The sequence below is a fragment of the Tachypleus tridentatus genome, chromosome 10 (genome assembly GCF_004210375.1).
Source record: "Tachypleus tridentatus isolate NWPU-2018 chromosome 10, ASM421037v1, whole genome shotgun sequence".
Lineage (NCBI taxonomy): Eukaryota > Metazoa > Arthropoda > Merostomata > Xiphosura > Limulidae > Tachypleus > Tachypleus tridentatus.
Genome location: NC_134834.1, coordinates 180,674,818 through 180,695,193, shown reverse-complemented (window position 1 = coordinate 180,695,193; position 20,376 = coordinate 180,674,818). Strand labels below are relative to the sequence as shown.

Sequence of the window (20,376 nt, the reverse complement as noted above, 5' to 3'; positions counted from 1 at the left end):
GACATTAAGAAACTAAAGTTACATCCCGTTTCATTCTCTTTGGTCCACAGTCTATAGTATCTTTCTAAGAAACATATAGAATCTTTGGTCCACAATCTATAGCATCCTTCTAAGAACCATATAGAATCTTTGGTCCACAGTCTATAGTACTTTTCTAAGAACCATATAGAACCTTTGGTCCACAGCCTATAGTATCTTTCTAAGAACCATATAGAATCTTTGGTCCACAGTCTATAGTATCTTTCTAAGAACCATGTAGAATCTTTGGTCCACAGTCTATAGTATCTTTCTAAGAACCATATAGAATCTTTGGTCCACAGTCTATAGTATCTTTCTAAGAACCATGTAGAATCTTTGGTCCATAGTCTATAGTATCTTTCTAAGAACCATGTAGAATCTTTGGTCCATAGTCTATAGTATCTTTCTAAGAACCATATGGAATTCAATTGATATTCTTGCTATCTTTTTCTTTCAAGGCGTTCGAATCTCCGTTACACCAAACATGCTCGCCCCTTTCAGCCATGAGAGCGTTACAATGTTATGGTCAATTCCATTATTTGTTAGTAAAAGAGTAGTCCAAAAATCGGTGGTGGGTGGTGATGACTAGCTGACTTCCTTCTAGTCTTACACTGCTAAATTAAAGACGGCGAACGCAAATAGCCCTTGAGTAGCTTTGCGCAAAATTCAAAAACAAAACAAACGAACAAACTTACTCATGAACGTTTGCGCATTTGGATCGTACAATAGAAGATTTTAAAATTTTATCAGGGTAAATGATATGATATTACTTCATTGTCCTTCACTGAGTTTTGTTACAATAGAAACTTTTGTATATAAGAGTACTTCGTAATCATGGCCATCAGATTTAACGAGATGGATAAAAATGTTTCAAGAATAGCATGAGACTTAGAATATCGTTTTTACGAAACAAACTTAACCTTTCTACGTGTACAATTAGTTATCACGCCCTCTAGAAATTATTTAAAATAAAATATTTAGGTCCGTTAAATTTTCTTTTTATATTTTCGATACTTCAGCGTGGTCCGAAAATTAAAAGAGGTATTGCGTTCTATGTATTTTCGATGATTATCTTAAAGATTCCATAGGTATTTTGATTTGAATTATTATAATTAATGCGAGCGTTAAATTGCGTTACGTGTTTAAAAAATAACTAAAACTATATCATCTACTTTACAACTTTTAAACTTCCAGAAAGTAAACAAGTCGTCGCTAAATTATTATGACGGAAACTTTGTGACGTAACACGACTTCATGCGCTGAAATAGAACAAGTGTAGATAAATTCATATACTCTTAGGAACTATCACACGTTTGTTTCAATTAAGCACAAAGCAGCACAATGGGCAATGTGTGCTGTGTCGTTAAGTCTTGTAGACGTACCACTTAGCTACCAGTAGGCGATCTATGACAGGAAAACCAGAAACATTTATGTATTTAAAACGTCATTTTTGGTAATTAGCCAAAGTTTGTGATCTACCAAAATTATAAGTTTATAGACTTATATTATACAGTTTAGGTGAGGGCATCTCGCCACGTAGCAGGTTATGATTTTACCACCCAAGTTAACCCTATGAATTCTGAGATTAAACGTTTTGGAAGCTTTAGAATTTTTACTATATCTTTTTCTGATACGTTTAAAAAGTCTTCGAAATGCCAACATAAACTGGTATAAAAAACACCACTTGATCACATTTCTCCATAACAATCGAACCGTAAGCTACGTTAAAATAATGAGCCACGTAGACAATTATACAAACCAACCATTCAAATACTTTGGAAAATTTGCCCTTTCTATATTCCGTAAATACAAAACATAAGTTTCAAAAACTTAATCCACAACGCATCAATCCTCCAAGCATTCTGAACTTCAGTTCCTTACATCAGGCATTAATAATCAAATATTATAATGTAGCGAATAACAAACACGCCTCAATGCTCCAACCACTCTGAACTTCCGTTTCTTATCCCGGATATTAATAATCAAATACTATACTGTAATGAATAATAAATACGCATCAATTCTCCAAGCATTCTGAACTTCAGTTCGTTTCCACGGGCACTAATAATCAAACACTATAATAAAGAAACGTGTATCGTGCGGCGAAACGCGTGCAGTTGTTGATCTGAAAAAAAAACAAACGATATTGTTATAGAATATAATAATTCTTTAATGTTATCTTTCAAAACAAACAGTATTTTATTAGCAATTCAATTCATTATAATGAAATCGCTTGCACAAAGAATAGAAATTGATCATTTTTATTTCTCTGTGACTAGTTTTATCAACAGCAATTTAACAAATACACCAAATTCGTTATACTAATATGTAACATTTTATAGACTTAACATGAAAAAATGACCAACTTAAAGACATCTAATGTTTGAAAGAAATTGATTTGTTAAAAGGATTTGTTGTCATTCTAAAGGACGATGATGTTAAAAAAATCGTTTCTTTTACAATTACACTGATTGGTGCACCATCAATAAACTAAAGTTATTTAACTCTTATATTCGAATTTCCTTCCATTAGTACAGATTATTCTTCTCCGATACAATTGACAAATTATCAATTCAAAAAAAATCTTTACATTTGTGTACCAAAGGCATCCACCAATGGCTGCGATCTTCTTCTGACTGAACAAGCTATAATTTGAGCTCATGGATTTTTTTTCGGTCATCACATTCTTGGTTTAGAAAAAAAAACAAGTTTCTATGCAGTTCTTTCATATTAAAATTTTAACCACTAACAAAAATAGCTCAGGAAGGACATACACAAAGCTTTATGTGTGAATATTCTACGAGGTTGAATGATACAATATGCTCCTCCAGATAACTCTCAGTGAGAAGCGAATGGATAATCAACACTGAACCTAATAATCAAAACTGGGTACATCTGTCAGAAAAAATACAACAACAGATGGCTGGTATAGTGTGTTAGGTGTGACCGGGTTGCAAGACGCCCGCATTTAACAGTGCACTATATCAAATCGATCTGCTAAGAATACGGAACTACTAGAATATATTGCTCTATTTGTTGGCGAGCTTAATATCAGTATTTTCGGTTCTTATTGGCCTCATGTGGAATGTGGAACCTTCTAAAGAACAAATATTTTTTGAAGGTGTGAGGAATGAGGTGATAATTTCTCTAAATGAAATGAGTTCCAATGGAGTGGATCGGCAGGGGTCTAATCATGGATAGCAATGGAAAGAATATGACCAAGATGAGCACGCGCTTTGAATGGACGTTATAAAAATACGACTCTAACCATCTCTCATTAGAGATTTACTTTAATAAACACAACACAATTAACACTTATTACAACACTTTGTTTCGTGAGCGCTATTGGTAATTTATAATACAAAATCTACAGTACGAATATTTGGTATTTATTTCTATTAATTTCTCAATTAAAACTAACACATCTTCATCAGTTAATAAGCATAATTAGTGAACATTATATTTTTTGTTTCTACACGACTGTCTAAAATGTCTTTTTCTTTCGACTAAGAGATGAACATAAAACCAGTCATAGCCAGAACACAATTAAAACGATAAGATTGTTTGTTTGTTAGTTTTTGAATTTCGAGCAAAGCTACTCCAGGGCTATCTGCGCTAGCCGTCCCTAATATTGCAGTGTAAGACTCGAGGCGAGGCAGCTAGTCATCACCACCCACCGCCAACTCTTGAGCTACTTTTTTACCAACGATTAGTAGGATTGATTGTAACACTATAACCTCCCCAGGCATTAATGTTTCCCGCGACTTTTCTAATCAATTAAACAAACGATATGAAAGTTTTTATAAAGAGAAACCGTTAAGGACGAAAATGTTCTGTACACAGGCGTTTATACACTTTATATTAAAACGATTTTATACAAACACGTCATGGAATCATATTACAACCACAGCCAGTATAAAGTTACACTGGAACGATATGAATAACAGCTACATTTGGATTTCAGATAATGTGATATCAACAAAAACGTAAGACTTTCGGAAAACGCATGTGTATGTGTGTGTGTTTTTTTATAACAAAGTCGCATTGAACAATCTGCTGTGTCCGCCGAGGGTGATAGAACCCCTTATTTTAGCGTTGTAAATCCGAAGACTTACCGTTGCCCTAGCGGGGGTCGAGAAAACGTATGGAAGCTAAAAGAATAGTATCAATACGGAGCACAAGGACCACCAAGAAAAAGTAGACAATAAGACACACCCATGCCTTATTAAGTTCAACCGTGGAATGATACTGGAGGAGTGAAACCTTACCGGTCAAATAGCCTAAGGGTTTCTTGTGCAATTGAGCTGTAAAAACTGATTCTGAGAAAACATCATCCTTGTACAATCTGTGGATTATGGAAAGATTGCAGGAGAGGTTTGGATAATACAGTCTTACGTCGAAGCTGTTGACAATGAAAACCACACTGGATAGCTTGTTTGTTTGTTTTTGAATTTCGCGCAAAGCTACACGAGGGCTATCTGCGCTAGCCGTCCCTAATTTAGCAGTGTGAGATTAGAGGAAAAGCAGGTAGTCATCATCAATAATCGCCAACTATTTGGCTACTCTTTTGCCAACGAATAGTGGGATTGACCCTCACATTATAACGCCCCCACAGAGATTCGAACCCGCAACCCTCGGATTACGAGTCCCGTGCCTTAACCACCTGGCCATGCTGGGCCCATTGGAGAGCTGAGGTCAAGTCGTGCAGTCGTTGTATCAGTCTTTCTTTTCAAAACTTTAGTGTTATATTTATATTAATAATGTTACCGTGGAATAAAGAATATAAAATTATTTATATATCATGTAGGCGTCGTGTAGTATTTTTAAAATTTTACAGTTAATACATGTGTTTTCTAGAAGTTGTAACATTTTTAAAAAATGAAATATGTTAGTCTTAACTTTAGTTTTGCCCGGCATGCCGAGGTGGATAAGGCACTCGGCTCGTGATCTGAAGGTCGCGGGTTCAAATCCTCGTCACACCAAACATGCTCGCCCTCTCAGCCGTGATAGCGTTATAATGTAACGATCAATCCCACTATTTTTTGGTAAAATAGTAGACCAAGAGTTGGTGGTGGGTGGGGATGACTATCTGCCTTCCCTCTAGTCTTACACTGCTAAATTAGAGACGGATAGCGCAGATAGCCCTCAAGTAGCTTTGCGCTAAATTCAAAACAAACAAACTAACCTTAACTGTAGTCAAATAAAAGAATCTTCAAACTCGCATACATCCCATTTGTTACTAATGATAAATGGCATGAAAAAAGTGTAATAAAAGTACATTCAGCGCCTGAAACAAGATTCCAGTTATAAACTAAATAAATTGGAATCGAAACTGTCATTTAGACAAGCATGTAAGAGTTTTAACATAGGAACATTTTAATATGTTCACCTTAACAAATGTAATAATATTGTTTAATAACCTTTACAAGTATATAGAAAATCATAAAACATCAATATACTGGCAATATTTGGATGACACCACATCATCCACATCATTGTGATGTCAACCTAGGTAAAATCTGAATATAGAAGCCGCGAAGAATTCTGTGAAAAATAAGTCAAATATTAACGCAACCCTACGTTTGACAATAATTAACAAAGAGTCTTTGTTACATCAGACTGGAGAGAGCAATTATCTGCAGAGAAGGTGATCATTTTTCCTTAGGAGAACAGGTGTGTGTGTATGGAATAACATGGTCATCATATGTTTTTAATATTTTATCCAAAAGCATCAATATGTGGTATGTTTGCTCAGTTATGTGTAGTGGATTCAAGAGCAATACTATTTTATCAGTAGTTGGATTGAATAGAAACTATATAACGCCTCTAAGGCTGATAGGGTAAGCATACTTGGTGCAAAGGGAATTCGAATCAGCGACCTTCAGATTACGAGTCGAGTACCCCAACCACCTAGCCATTTCTGTTGTGTATTGCTAGTTTTATACGGAATAGTTTTGATTTCCAGTGGTTTTCCGCCATGTTTGATGGACTCTCACGTTAATTAAAATATAGTAAATATCATTGTTGTTTATTGTAAGAATATCTTAATATGTTACTTCATTTCCGATGGAACGCAACTATTTTTTTTTTGCTTTAATTTGTTCTGCAAAAATATTTTAATGTTGAACCTACTGTTTCTTTATTTAAGTAATAACAACATAATACTTTAAGTCCTGCATATCCTGTTCCTGTTCCATTTACAGTAACGTCTTAACATATTTCAACAGGTTATTACTGTCGATATGTGTGATTATATGCTGCTTTCACGTGTATGGTTACATACACCTTGATTTTAACCCTATTACACTGCAGTACCTATCTTTCAATAAAGGATGACCCTGGCTAGTTCAGCGGCATGTTTACGGATTTAAAACTCTAAAATCAGGGGTTCGATTCCATTTGGTGGGCTCAGCAGATAGCCCGATGTGGCTTTGCTATAAGAAAACACACACATAATAAAGGATTGCAAAAAAATGAAAAATATGATTTCAAACATAAGCGAGTTTACGAGTTTTCTTCACCAAGAAACATGAAAAAGTCAATGATTATTAGTGTAAATTATACACATTGTAATATAGCCAGAAGCCAAATATACGTATGAGCCGTATTTTTATTAACAGTTTTGTTGTTTTTCCTGAGTAACTGTCAGCAAATTATAATCTTATTACTACTTTGAAAATCCTGTTACCATGAAATAAACAACTACAAATAATCCAAGTGAAGTATTTGCCCTTCAGAAAGTGAAAGCAAAAAGCATTAATAACGCTTCGAGAACTATAAACGTTAGTCTTGTTTTATTATTTAAATTGAACTATATATTCTGCACTAGCTGTAAACTGGAAAATAGTAATTGAAAATGTATTTAATAGAACGACAGAGTCGCGAAGAAAAAATAACAACAAATGAAAAACAAACATTCTTAACACGAGTTTTAAAAAATTCATGAGGAAGAAGTTGAAATAGATTTAATTTGTTACTGCCATTAGCAAACACTTGGTGTTTTTAGAATTTTCTCAGTATTGCTGAAACATCTACTGTTGCTAAATTATTTCCTATTTATATATACGTAGATGTCTTTTTACAAATATATATCTATATGACGCCCACTTGTGTATGCAGCTTAGGTATTAATGGATGCACATTAAAATACATAACATCTATTTTTTCTTGCAATGCGTTTTCTTGATCAGCGTTAAAGATTTCCGTGTTGCCGCAGATGTTAGATCAGATAACAATGATTTTTGATCAGCGTTAAAGATTTCCGTGTTGCCACAGATGTTAGATCAGATAACAATGATTTTTGATCAGCGTTAAAGATTTCCGTGTTGCCACAGATGTTAGATCAGATAACAGTGATTTTTGATCAGCGTTAAAGATTTCCGTGTTGCCACAGATGTTAGATCAGATAACAATGATTTTTGATCAGCGTTAAATATTTCCGTGTTGCCACAGATGTTAGATCAGATAACATTGATTTTTGATCAGCGTTAAAGATTTCCGTGTTGCCGCAGATGTTAGATCAGCTAACATTGATTTTTGATCAGCCTTTTTTAAATGGGATTACCGTATTTCTCGGTGTTAAAGACGCACCTCCATTCTGATTAGCTAAATTTTGAACAAAAGGATAAACCTAAGAATAAGGTCACAACACTTCCACCAATCTTATCAAAATGTTTCATGGATTGTTTAGTGACTTATGGTATATAAATCCTCTTGCACACTTCTCGTCTTTGTGAGCTCTATACTTCTCACATCTACCTTTGAAAGTGTATACCTTATATTACCACTGGAACATTTGTATTATTACCAGTAATAACGTTATTCTAAGTCTGAGGAGTTAAAAAGAGTGACGGTATTACAGCACCATATGAACGGTGACCTGTTCTCGTTTATTTATTTGTTATTTAATACAAAGTAAGTTATACATTTCATTCTGGGTATATAGAGGGGCTTAGATTACTGTCTAGTATCGAAGCGCTTCCTCTGAGCGTAGATTTAGGCCTATGAGCAACGTAATCTTCGGCCTAGAAGACGCAGGGTACAATTTTAAGACTTATTTTGGGGAAAAAAAATAGCGTCTTTGACGTCGGGAAATACGGTAATTATTTTTGGCATTAATCTTAGCATAGGTAGACAGAGCACAGATAGACAGAGCACAGGTAGACAGAGCACAAATAGACAGAGCACAGGTAGACAGAGCACAGGTAGACAGAGCGCAGGTAGACAGCGCACAGGTAGGCAGAGCACAAGTAGACAGAGCACAGGTAGACAGAGCACAGATAACCAGAGCACAGATAGCCGATTGTGTAGCTTTGTGCTTAATTCCAAACAAACTTTCCAAAACAAAAACACATTAAACTTATTATGTACACTATATAGCAGAGGTTCGCAATTTGTGGTCCGCGGGTTTTTCTTCTAACAGCCCAGAGAAAGCTTTCATAATAAAAAAAACCTCCGTATATCTCCCACGACATATCTACATATCCGTTCAACTGTCGAATACATCATACAACTGGAAAATGAATTTACCATTTGTGCTATTTCACGTGATGGAAGTGTTGAAACAGCAGTTGGGAAAACGTCATCCTCGTACACTAGATAGATTAAGAACAATATGCAAGAATGGTGGTTTGTATTTTGAACATGGCAACCTTACGACGGAGCCTTTTGTATGGAAGCTACAATCTCTAATTAGAGCATGGTAAAACGCGGCGACATAGACTATAACTACATGGTGAACCTCTAAAATCGTTTTAATAAAACGCGCTCGGCATCTGTAGGACCGAATGTTTACTGTTAGCACAGCTGGTGGTGGCCTGTTTCATTAGTTTTATTACATAAATTAGATCCTTAAAATGTGTGAGAATTATTGTATTTGACTTTATTAAAAGTTGACATGTTAACAAAACTTAAATTGCGGTATCACTTACTTTTAAGCAACTTTTCAGCTATCGTTTTTAGTAATATTTTATGGTTATACGATTTATAAAAATAACAGCATAACAAATATTTTAATTAAGTTATTTTGAGGAGAAAATACGAAGCAGCTAATGAACTGCATCAGTGCGACCAGTTTTCAGGGAAGACGCCATAAAGATCCTTCAAACCATCTCGAATAAATCGAATGATTCTACACGTTTCCTAACACACTAAACTTTGTCACAATTCTACAGCTATTCATATTAACTGGAAAAGAAATCAAACTCTCAGGAGTACGATTCTTAAGCTTAAAAAGAACAACTATTACATAAACATTTACATTTTTTTTAAAATCTACTTTCACAGATATGTACTAAACATCAAAGCAGCGAAGAGCCAATCAAATGTTTTACTTAGATAGTACGTGATTACCTTCGTGTGATGTGGTAGCTAGTAAACAGTAAACTTTTATTAGAGAAGTTAAAAAAATATTGCTTTTGCTCGTGAAATACAAAGGTGTCAGTTCGTTTAATGAGTTTCTCCTTGTGGAACCGCCTAGTTACCATTTGAAGACTATGGTGTGTCAATGTAATTTCAAACAAATTAGCTCATGTTACCAAGACCAGCTGGGTACTGCGTTACAGAATGTAATCAACCCAGTAAAGCTGATAGTAAGAAATATATATGAACATGTGTGTCTATTAATTAACAGTACGAATATGGATTGTTCAACTTCTCTAGAGACATACAGGAACCTTTTAATTTGTCTATGTTCTGTTGTTCTTACTCCAGAGGAAAATTCGAAAAATTAATAGCAGCACAATGTGCATTTTATACATTAGGCCCAGCATGGTCAGGTGGGTTAAGACGTTCGACTCCTAATCTAAGGGTCGTGGGTTTGAATCCCGATCGCACCAATCATGCTCGCCCTTTCAGCCGTGAGGGCGTTATAATATCCCGGTCAATCCCACAATTCGTTGGTCAAAAGACTAGCCCAAGAGTTGAAGGTGAGTGGTGATGATTAGCTGTTTTCCCTCTACTCTTACACTGCTAAATTAGGGACGGCTAGCGCAGATAGCCCTCGAGTAGCTTTGCGCGAAATTCAAAACAAATGCTACGATTAGTCTCCTGTCTTGTCAACATCGACGTTTGGCTACACTTATTCACCTTGAGTATTCACGATTAACTTTTTAGATCTTGTCTATAATTTATGAGTCCGACGTTTTAAAATTATTCTATAATATATATGAAGTAATAATATTTCTAAACAGCTTTGCAAGACGTAAAATTATATTGGATGCATCCAACTTTAGCTAAAACATACGGTAGTATTTTTGTACTAAAAATGCCAGAGATAATGAACGATGCGTGATTTATATGAATGTTTGCGTGACTCATATAGCACTTATTAGACACTAATATGACTTAGCAGCTTGTATACATTACATGATTAACCACATGTACTTTTATTTGTGGAAAAAAATCTAAAAACTATATTTCGTATACTTTATATAGCATGAAGGTATAAAGGTTTTATAATAAATTTATCATATCCCTAGTGATTAGAAATATTTGAGAAGATGGAATAAAACGTTTAGATATATTTTCTGCGCATGCTCACGTGGACAACAAATTGACGGCAAGAAATACAGAATAACTTATCATCTGACGTCCAAAGCCTTACGATTAGAGTTATGGCTACAGAAATATATGACCCCTTCTCAGATTCGTGGTTATAGGAATATGTCTTTTTCGATAACGAATATTTCCATAGTGAAAATGTTAGTTAAATGATGGGAACCAAACGACGTAATGTTTCGAAGACATCAGTTTTCAGCATTCTTCAAGAAAGTGGAAAGGCTTATTTATACAGTACTACATTCCAAGTCAAACTTCGAGCCACTCCTCCAACCATTACTTTTACGAAAGACAACCATCTAATCCCTCCAAATAATCCATTGCGAAGAACCTTGCTCATATCTTCCACTATAATTAACAAGCCAATGAAAGAAAACTTAAAGTTCTCGAATGTTCAGAATCCAAAGATTTATAACTTCGCAGGCCTGATGAGCTGCAGGTTCATCAAAATGTGTCGTTATCAGTGAATATGGTGAACGTAGTGTGGTTAGAATACCATGATCATAGATTCTACCAATTCCTGAAAACTCCTCAGGATGACTAGATGAAGATGCAATGTAGAAAAATATAATAGGCCAAATACTTATGTATTAAAAGAATGAAATATAAACATGCTTATAATGATTAAGGAAATTGTATTAAATTCATATGTGTTTGTGTGCTACCACAATATTTAGCACGAAAAGTCATCCTGCTTGTGCTAAACAAATGGCTAAACAATATCAAGTTAAGGAGTAAAACTTACTTTTTATTAAAAAGATTATTATAAAAAAAACACAATAATGATCTAAATGATTTTTGATTAGTTGAAGAATGCTTTAAATAATCGAGAGATAGCATGCATAATTGTTTGTTTCTTTTTGAATTTCGCGCAAAGCTACACCAGCCGTCCCTCATTTAGCACTGTAAGACTAGAGGAAAAGCAGTTAGTCACCACCGCCTACCGCCAACTCTTTGGCTACTCTTTTACCAACGAATAGTGAGACTGACCGTCACTTTATAACGCCCCCGCGGCTAAAAAGGCGAGCATGTTTGGTGTGACGGGGATGCGAACCCGCGACCCTCAGATAACGAGTCGCACGCATTGAACCACCTGGCCATGCCGGGCCTTAAACTGTTTTAGTTCATAACTTCTTTATCAGATATTTCGCATTATAAGTATAACAAGAGATATGACAGTGAACTTAATTAGTCCTTAAGGTATTCTAGAATTCAGTTATGGAAAATTTATTTATAAAGAAATGGAAATACAACATGTCGTCGCTGCAGGAAATGGCATATAATAAATGAGAAGATGAAATAACTATGCCTATTGGAAACATGTACTTTAGTTCTCACGACGTCTCGGCCAAAACACCCTTTATCGAGTGCATTAAAGCATCAACCAGTAGGAACTAAAATATCGATTCTGTACAAAATTATTGGTACCAACATTTAAAGATAGGTTTGTAAAAAACCAAAAACAAATTGGAAATAGGGGTTATAAGAATTGAAGAAAGAAAAAGATTGAAACATTACATTTAGAGTTATTACTTTAGAATTTATAAACAATGTTAATATGAAAAATAGTAGCGTCATTAATAATGCACGTGATTCTAATTGTGACAGAACTAGGGTATAGCTGAATAGTTGTAATCCAATATTCCCTCCATATTCCTTGCATTCAGAAATTGTTCATTCAAAACAACCTAATAAGTTACTTTGTAAGATGAGAAAGACAGGTCCGTTAGACTTGATTCTAACTTTTAGAATTGTTAAATAGAAAATAAGTAACAGCAAAAAATAAATAAATGTTTAAGGTACAAATCGTTGAGTACTTCATATTAAAAAAAATGAATATGAGAATAAGCAACTCGCATAGCAACCATAGTCAGTGTAAAGTTGCCGTATAAGAGCATATTAAGATATATATTTTGACTTTTTATGACGTTTTCTAGTTAATATAATGCTGCCAAAAATTAACCGCTTTAGGGAAGCGATGTTTTTCGACGCAAAATATTCGCACAGTCAAATTATAAACACGTGTTCAGATAGGGAACAAACAATTTCCAAGACGGGAATGCTACGTAATTGTGCTAGTAAAAAATGGAATGTGGATCATTTTGGGGTGCAAGGGCCATTCAGAGAGAAATTTGAAAGAAGTCGTATCTCAATCGTAACAACGAAATGTGGCGTTTTGTAACAAGTGAAAATTCATAAACACAAAGGTTAATTTCAAAAATCATCCACAAGACTCATTAACAACCTCATAAAGAACCACCCACATGTGGAAAACGACAGAAGTCCCTTGTACATAACGTACTGTCACAACATATCCGTTCAATCGTCGCTTACCTCAAGTTGATGAAGAATTAATCGCATATTCATATTATTGCATTGGCAAATTGGTCGATCAAATCACCAAAAGCAACACACATGGATTCTGTTTGATCAACTGTCGAAGTGAGCACTGTGAAATCGTCATCTTTTTGCACTACAGACGAACTATGGAATACCTGCAGGAAGAAGTGATATGCTTTGACCATGGCATCATTAAGAAAGAGCCTTTTTCCAGGAAAATACGCTGCATGGTTAATGTCAAAGAACCTGATCAGCAAATAAGAGTATGACTGGACGTAACAACGGTGGCTGTAATGAACTAATAAGGTTCCATAGTCGTTTTATTATTACAAAGTCAATAAGAATCAGATATACTGAACCCTTCACATACCTGATTGGTATTATATGCTATCCGCTTGAAAGTAATCTTGATACACACTTGTTCCAATGTTCCTGACATTTTCTGAAGCAATGCTAGAAGTTTCAACGGCTATGCGATTACGTTCTGCTTTCACATTATTATACATGATTGGAATGTCATCAAATCTCTTTCCTTTCAAATTAATTTTGATTTTTTGGGAACAGAAAAAATCACACGGGTCAAGATCGGGAGAATACGGGGAGTATGGTATCACAGAAATGTTTTGCTATCAAAAATTCTTAAACAGACACAGAAATGTGCGAAGTCTGTTGTCATGGTGAAGAAACCAGTGACCATTCTCACACAGCTCGCTGCGGTTTCTTCTAACTTTCTCCCTCAAGCGAATTAAGTTCTCTTTATAAAAGGCCTAGTTAACTGTCTTTCACCTTTAGCGACAGTTTCAACAGTGAACGATCTCAACGGTCACCCAGAACGTGGGTCATCTTGGAAGCGTTTTATCTGCTGATAAACGACAACCTTACTTAAGCAGTCATCACCAAAGGCAGTTCTTAACATTTCGAGGATTTTTGTCCATTTTTATTACGGCAAAGGCAAGAGATACGTCTGTCTTTGAACACGATTTTCGCAACACGGGTATAAGGTTTGGAGAAATGCCTTGTTCGTGGGGTAGATTACTGTTTGTACTTTGTACACACCTCAGTGAAGCTCATTGCTTCTGTTCTGGCACCTATAACGGAAGAAGTCTTAGAAGTGTTTGATCAGACCTCGTTTACTTAATCCAAAACCCGTGCAAAAATTATCTTACCTTCTCGTCTTTTCTGTTTGTTTTTTGAATTTCACACAAAGATACTCCAGGTCTATCTGTGCTAGCCGTCCCTAATTTAGCAGTGTAAGACTAGAGGGAAGGCAGCTAGTCATCATCACCCACCCTCAACTCTTGGGCTACTCTTTTACCAACGAATAGTGGGATTGACCGTAACATTATAACGCCCCCACGGCTGAAAGGGCGAGCATGTTTGGCGCGAAGGGGATGCGAACCCGCAACCCTCAGATTACGAGTCGCACGCCTTAACACGCTTGGCCATGCCGGGCCCTAGTCATTTCTGACCCTTATCTGTTATCACATATAAAAATAATTAAGAATAGTTTATAGAATGCCAATAAACAGCGCTTCTTGCTACATGAAACGAAAAAAGTGTGTATTTGTTTGGTGGGAAGTGAGATCTGTCTACAAACAATGAAACTGAAAGCCTGAGTAAAAACATAATTATGGGATTAAATTTATATAAGCTGATTTTCATGAGACGTAAGAGAATGAATCCAACTATACAATATTCAAAGGATAAATTAACACAAATTTGGAACATGATGAAATATGATTCACTGCTCTATAAAAAGAGTATACCAATAAATGATAAAATAGATCAATATATGGGTTACTCCCATTCTAATAACAGTTTATTTGCTGGTTTTCGTCAAAGGAATGTACTTTATTTCTGAAAAAAAAAAAATTTTCTCAAGACTACTGAGGTCGAGTTTGGCTTGAAAACAGCAGACAGTAAAGTATAATTATTTTAAAAAATGATCTGAACAATGTGTACGATAAATTATCCATACTATCTTCAGATGGTGTTTCACGTTCGTAAAACATTTCGGTTGTCTAGCAGAACAGTAATTTAGTTCCTGTTTCTGACGGGCTGAGCCTCGTTTATATAGATTGTAAATATCACAAAGTGACAATAAATCAAGTAACATCTCACCCATTAGAAACAGCAGCATTGTTTTAGTAATTAAAATAAGTAAGATTAAAAAAACACACCAGGAGGATAAATCATCAATGTTCTAAGCCTCTTTTTTAATTCCAAATAAAGTATCAAGTTATCAACATTATTCTAAATTAATGTTGATCTTCACTGAAGTATACACTGCATATAATATTATAATAAGTTCCCTTACTTTTTATGTTTCTAACGTTTCTATTTGAACCTACTACATGCACCATTTGTTCTGGACAGTGCCCATTGTTCTTTAAAATATTATTTATACAAACATGCACTGTATTCAAACCACGAAACTCGCATGACTGAAAAAAGGAGAAAACGCAGAAACAAAATAAATCCTAGAGTAATTTTACAAGAAAATCAAATTGAAGTATTCGGCACATTCATATATATATATATATATACTTGTAAACATAATACAGACCTTTGTGGATACGTTTTATGGTCATAGTGGCCTTCTTATAACCAGCTTGTGGCCTCTACACGAAAATATCTTAAATAGTGAAATTGTTCTAGTTGTCGAAGGTATTAGATCTGTCAACATAAGCTGCTTATTTCAAACTTATTAAAAGAATTTTATACAAATATGTAAATTGCTTGTTAAATTGTTTCTGAATTTCGCGCAAAGCTACACGAGGGCTATCTACGCTAGTCGTCCCTAATTTAGCAGTGTAAGACTAGAAGGAAGGCGACTAGTCATCACCACCCGCCGCAAACTCTTGGGCTGCTCTTTTACCAACGAAGAGTGGGACTGACCGTCACATTATAACGTCCCCACGGCTGAAAAACGAGCATGTTAAGTATGACGGGGATTCGAATCCGCGACCCTTAGATTACGAGTCGAACGCCCTAACCACCTGGCCATGCCGAGCCTCAAATAGGAGAGAGACACAGGACATTACAGCCCTACCATTATCTACTCAATTAAAAGGACATGGACTTTATTAAACACTTGTGGGTTTGTCTCAGCTCCTGGGTTTTCCTTCCATAGAAATATGAGCATACAGTATGATCTAATATCTTGGTAAACATTCACAATATAACAGCTTAAGGCTCTCAGTAATCTCTATACATAGATCTTTTATATTTCCTACCGTTTCTTTTACGCTAATATACTAATAGACGGAACATAAAAAAAAAGCAACTAAAATAAAAATGGGAAAACTGGTCTTGAAGCGTTTTGTACAAACATTATGAGAATCCAAGGGGACATAATATATGGGATTATCTGAAGGTATGAACATGTTTACATTCAAGTTTTTAATATCAACAAAACATGGAGTTCTTAATAAAGTTCTATTGTAGCTAACAATGTCGTTCTTTACCTAATACGTTGCACTGGGCTCCTAGAGGCAAGTTTAAGCTCACATTACACGTGTTTCATGAGGAAGTCAAAGGGATTATAGTTACGTTAGGGGCTTCAGGAATTGAAACTTTTCTATTTTCATTTATTTTGTTCGTTAACGGCTACAGTTACTCCTTTCACATACAAAATATACAAACTGTAAACAACAAATTAAATTACAAACTACTTAGGTACTCAAGAGAGTTGTAGGTTGTTATTTTATTTCTGAAGAAAAGCGTTGTCATCTAGTGAGCAAGAACGTTCATTAGGACCACTAGCATTTGAAAAACAAACCAATTTTCATGTTTTAGCGACGTCTTCTGTTATTATTGACATTGGAGAAAGGTTATATTTAAAGAAGAAAAACGTTCATTTGGAACACTTGTATTTAGGTACCATATCCCTTTTCTTGTTCTATAAATATCACATGAGAATTAGTTATAGCTGATTTTATGAAATGAGTCATAAATATTGTTAAAAAGCTTTACTGCTGGCTGTAAAACGTAGAACAGTAAGCAACTATTTCCAGTTTGACGTATTTGTGTGTGTCTGTCAGTTGTGTTGCTACACAATACATTTCAGGGATAGAAAATACGGTCATTCGTACGTCATTTTAAGCATGCATCGTTTGCTGTTGGTGTAATAACATCGATCAAACATAGTAATGAAAAGAAGGAGAGAACATGAGATTTATAACACTTCTCATGCAAGCAGTAATCCACCGATTTAACTTCCATGAGGTGGCGAAGCTCAATTGAACTTAGCGAAGAGAAACACAAAAAAAAGATGTTATTGAAAGACTTGAATAACAAACTATCTTAAGAAAGAGTTTCTTAGGCCAATTAATTTTTATTGTACTTTGCATTTCTTTGAAGCAAAATAAATATCGTAATAAGTGAAACATGCGTTACGTAGAGAAAAGGTATTTTAAAATTGTCTATCGTACAGTTCATGAATCGTCCAGAGCATTATCTTTCAAATATTAGAAAATTCAATTTATTTAGTCTCATTAGTTCTCTCAAGTGTGGAAAAAAAACATTTTAAAACGGAATTTTGTTGCTAAGTATTAGTTCCAACTACTTGATCAGAAGAATAATCTTACAGAACTGAGTGCATTTTCAATTGCCAAAAGGTAGAAAGGAATAATAAGATAAAAGTTTGTAGAAAAGTTCATAATAAGATGTGAAAGTTGCGTTCGTGGCGTACGGTAACATACAAGTGTACGCTATTTCTCTTAAGTAATAAAAGATCGCTAACAACTGCAGATATTGTGTTACTTACTCGAATAAGAAGAAAAAGCAGACGTTAAAATGGCGCATAGAAAAGAAACCAAGTTAACTATTTCGTCTGTAGGCATTATACTGAGCCTTTCCAATGAATGAAAGAAAACGTGGAAAATTTTCGACACTTTTATTCTGTGAATCAAATTTTAAAAGTATAAATTTTCATTAAAACCCATCAGTGAAAATAGCCATCTGAAGTTAATATATATTAGGTGTTAACAAATTGGTTTAACGAATTCTTAGTGTAACGCCCTATGAAGAACGTAAGGAATAAAATACTATACGAATGTATATATAGCGTCAAAACAATATCTTTTTTTCTTATAATCAACACCTTTTACTGACTTTCATTATAATTATTTTATAGCCTCTAACATTCCTGCATGCATTGTATTTACATTATACCCTGAGTACGATATGCGTTTTATTCATTATTTTGACGATAGGTGACGTTGAATAACTATCTTCCCTCTGGTTTTTTATTTCATAATTAGAGCGCAAATATACTTGTGAAGAATTGCTCGAAATTCAACAAACAAACGGACAATCACAAAGTCGATCACCAACAGACAGAACTGACCAGCACTCGGTAAGAGCTATTATTAAGAACCTATTTTGTACTAAAATTTTGGTATAGGTCGTAAAGTTTGATTTTAATCTAGTGAAAATGTCAGTGCTTAATATATTATCACAGATAGTGATAAGTAATAGAGGTTATTTTTGTCGAAAGTTATTACGAGAGATTATAAAAAAAAATATTGATTAAGTAAAATCGTAATCAGTACAAGTCCTAGCTAATGTATCCCTTTTAGAACTATTAATTTAGTCGATGAAAACAAAGGATTTATTATGTTCTAATGCCCAACTGATTTTTGCTTGAACTTGATAACATATGATAAGCACATCCATCTGTCTCCGAGAGCTTAAAATTCTCGCCCCCCGCTAGTACAGCGGTATGTCTCCGGATTTACAACGCTAAAATCAGGGGTTCGATTCCCCTCGATGGGCTGAGCAGATAGCCCTTTGTGGCTTTGCTATACGAAAAACACACACACCCTAAAATTCTCAACTACTATCACGTTGTGAATAACTAAAGAAACAGCTAGGAAAACTCTATCTTTCTTCTGCAACCACTTAACTTATATCAAATGAATCCCTTGGTAAAGCCACGCCCATCTGAGTCGCTCATTACGAACAAAAGTACAATCTCTAATGTGAAGAATAATTCGAAGACGAAACCATTTCATTCCAAGTGCTCACTCGATGGTGATTTCTTTTCAATGATGGACGTTCACACTGACAGCATCACTAGACCATATCCATCGTTGTGTCTCTTTTTGAGGCTATTTTCTAAACTCTGGCGATACGATTACATGAGAATCTGTTTCACAAAAACCGTTATTTAAACTGGCATTACAGCAAAATTAGGTGGCTAGAGACTTTCGTAACGACAAGTCATGAATTATATCTCTCTCGAAGCGCATTATTTTCTTTTGCCCGTGTACAGGCTGCTTAACTCCATTAAAGATTATTAAGAGCATAATGATACACATGGAGTTAACATTATTTTTCATACTTACTTCTAACCCAAGAGTTGGCGGTGGGTGGTGATGACTAGCTGCCTTCCCTCTAGTCTTACACTGCTAAATTATGGACGGCTAGCGCAGATAGCCCTCATGTAGCTTTGCGCGAAATTAAAAAATAAACAAACAAACAATCATTCTCGATAAGCAGATTATGGTACTGAAAATTACTTTTATCTTAGATTTGTGCATAACTAACGTTTTTACTTACTTAATTTCAACTATCAGAACGATATCATCACTAATAAACTCACCACACTGTTAAGGATTTTAATTCACTTCTATATTAAAGGAAAAGTCATACAATCATAGTTTAGTGCGAGAGTTCTCTGAGTGACGTTAATACTCAATATTCACTTTGTCTTACTTTACGTTTATAAATTCACTTGTGATGTACGCTGTTAAGTATGATAAACTATATTACAAGAATTTGGTTTTGGATTTTGCGCACAGCTACACGAAGGCTATCTGCGTTGGTCGTCTCGAATTTAGTAGTGTAAAGCTAGAGAGAAGGCAGCTAGTCATCACCACCCACCTCCATCTATTGGGCTACTTTTTTACGAATGAATACTGGGATTGATCGAAAGTTATAATGCCCCCACTGCTGTAAGGGCAAGCATGGTAGTATTACAGTGATTTGAACCTGCAACCCTCAGATTACGAGTCGAGCGCCTCAACCACCAGGCCATGCCGTGCCATTAAAACAGACCTACCCTATTTGTTTTAAATAATATCTAACACAGTTTTATAATCTTCAACATTGCTTAACTTAGGATGATGCTATTTATACTGGAAAATAATATGAAAGTTTTTTTCATATTACTTATCGATGAGCCACAGAGAAAGTTATTACAAATGTAAGAAAAAAAATACTTCCATTTTAAAACAACCAGTTTACTATCAATGCAGTTTCAAAGCTGTATTACAGTTACGTTAATCAAACAAATCTTGTTGAGTTATTAGATCACCATACGTAGCATGAAATATTGATTTTTGTTCGTTTGAAAACAATCTTGTATACAACAAAAAATTCCCTTTACAAAAAAAAGGCATCGACATTCTTAAAGGAAAATGAGAAATTTATGTAAAAAAACATTTTCCCTGAGGA

General features: G+C 34.9%; 1 long non-coding RNA gene across 1 annotated transcript in view; it reads left to right on the top strand.

The window, feature by feature from the left end:
• Positions 1-18,275, top strand: part of LOC143231060 (uncharacterized) — a 54,225-nt gene extending 35,950 nt beyond the window's left edge. Inside the window, exon 2 of the long non-coding RNA XR_013016763.1 lies at positions 18,180-18,275. This is a non-coding gene — a long non-coding RNA (uncharacterized LOC143231060). The remainder of the gene's footprint in view (positions 1-18,179) is intronic.
• Positions 18,276-20,376: the final 2,101 nt, after the last annotated feature.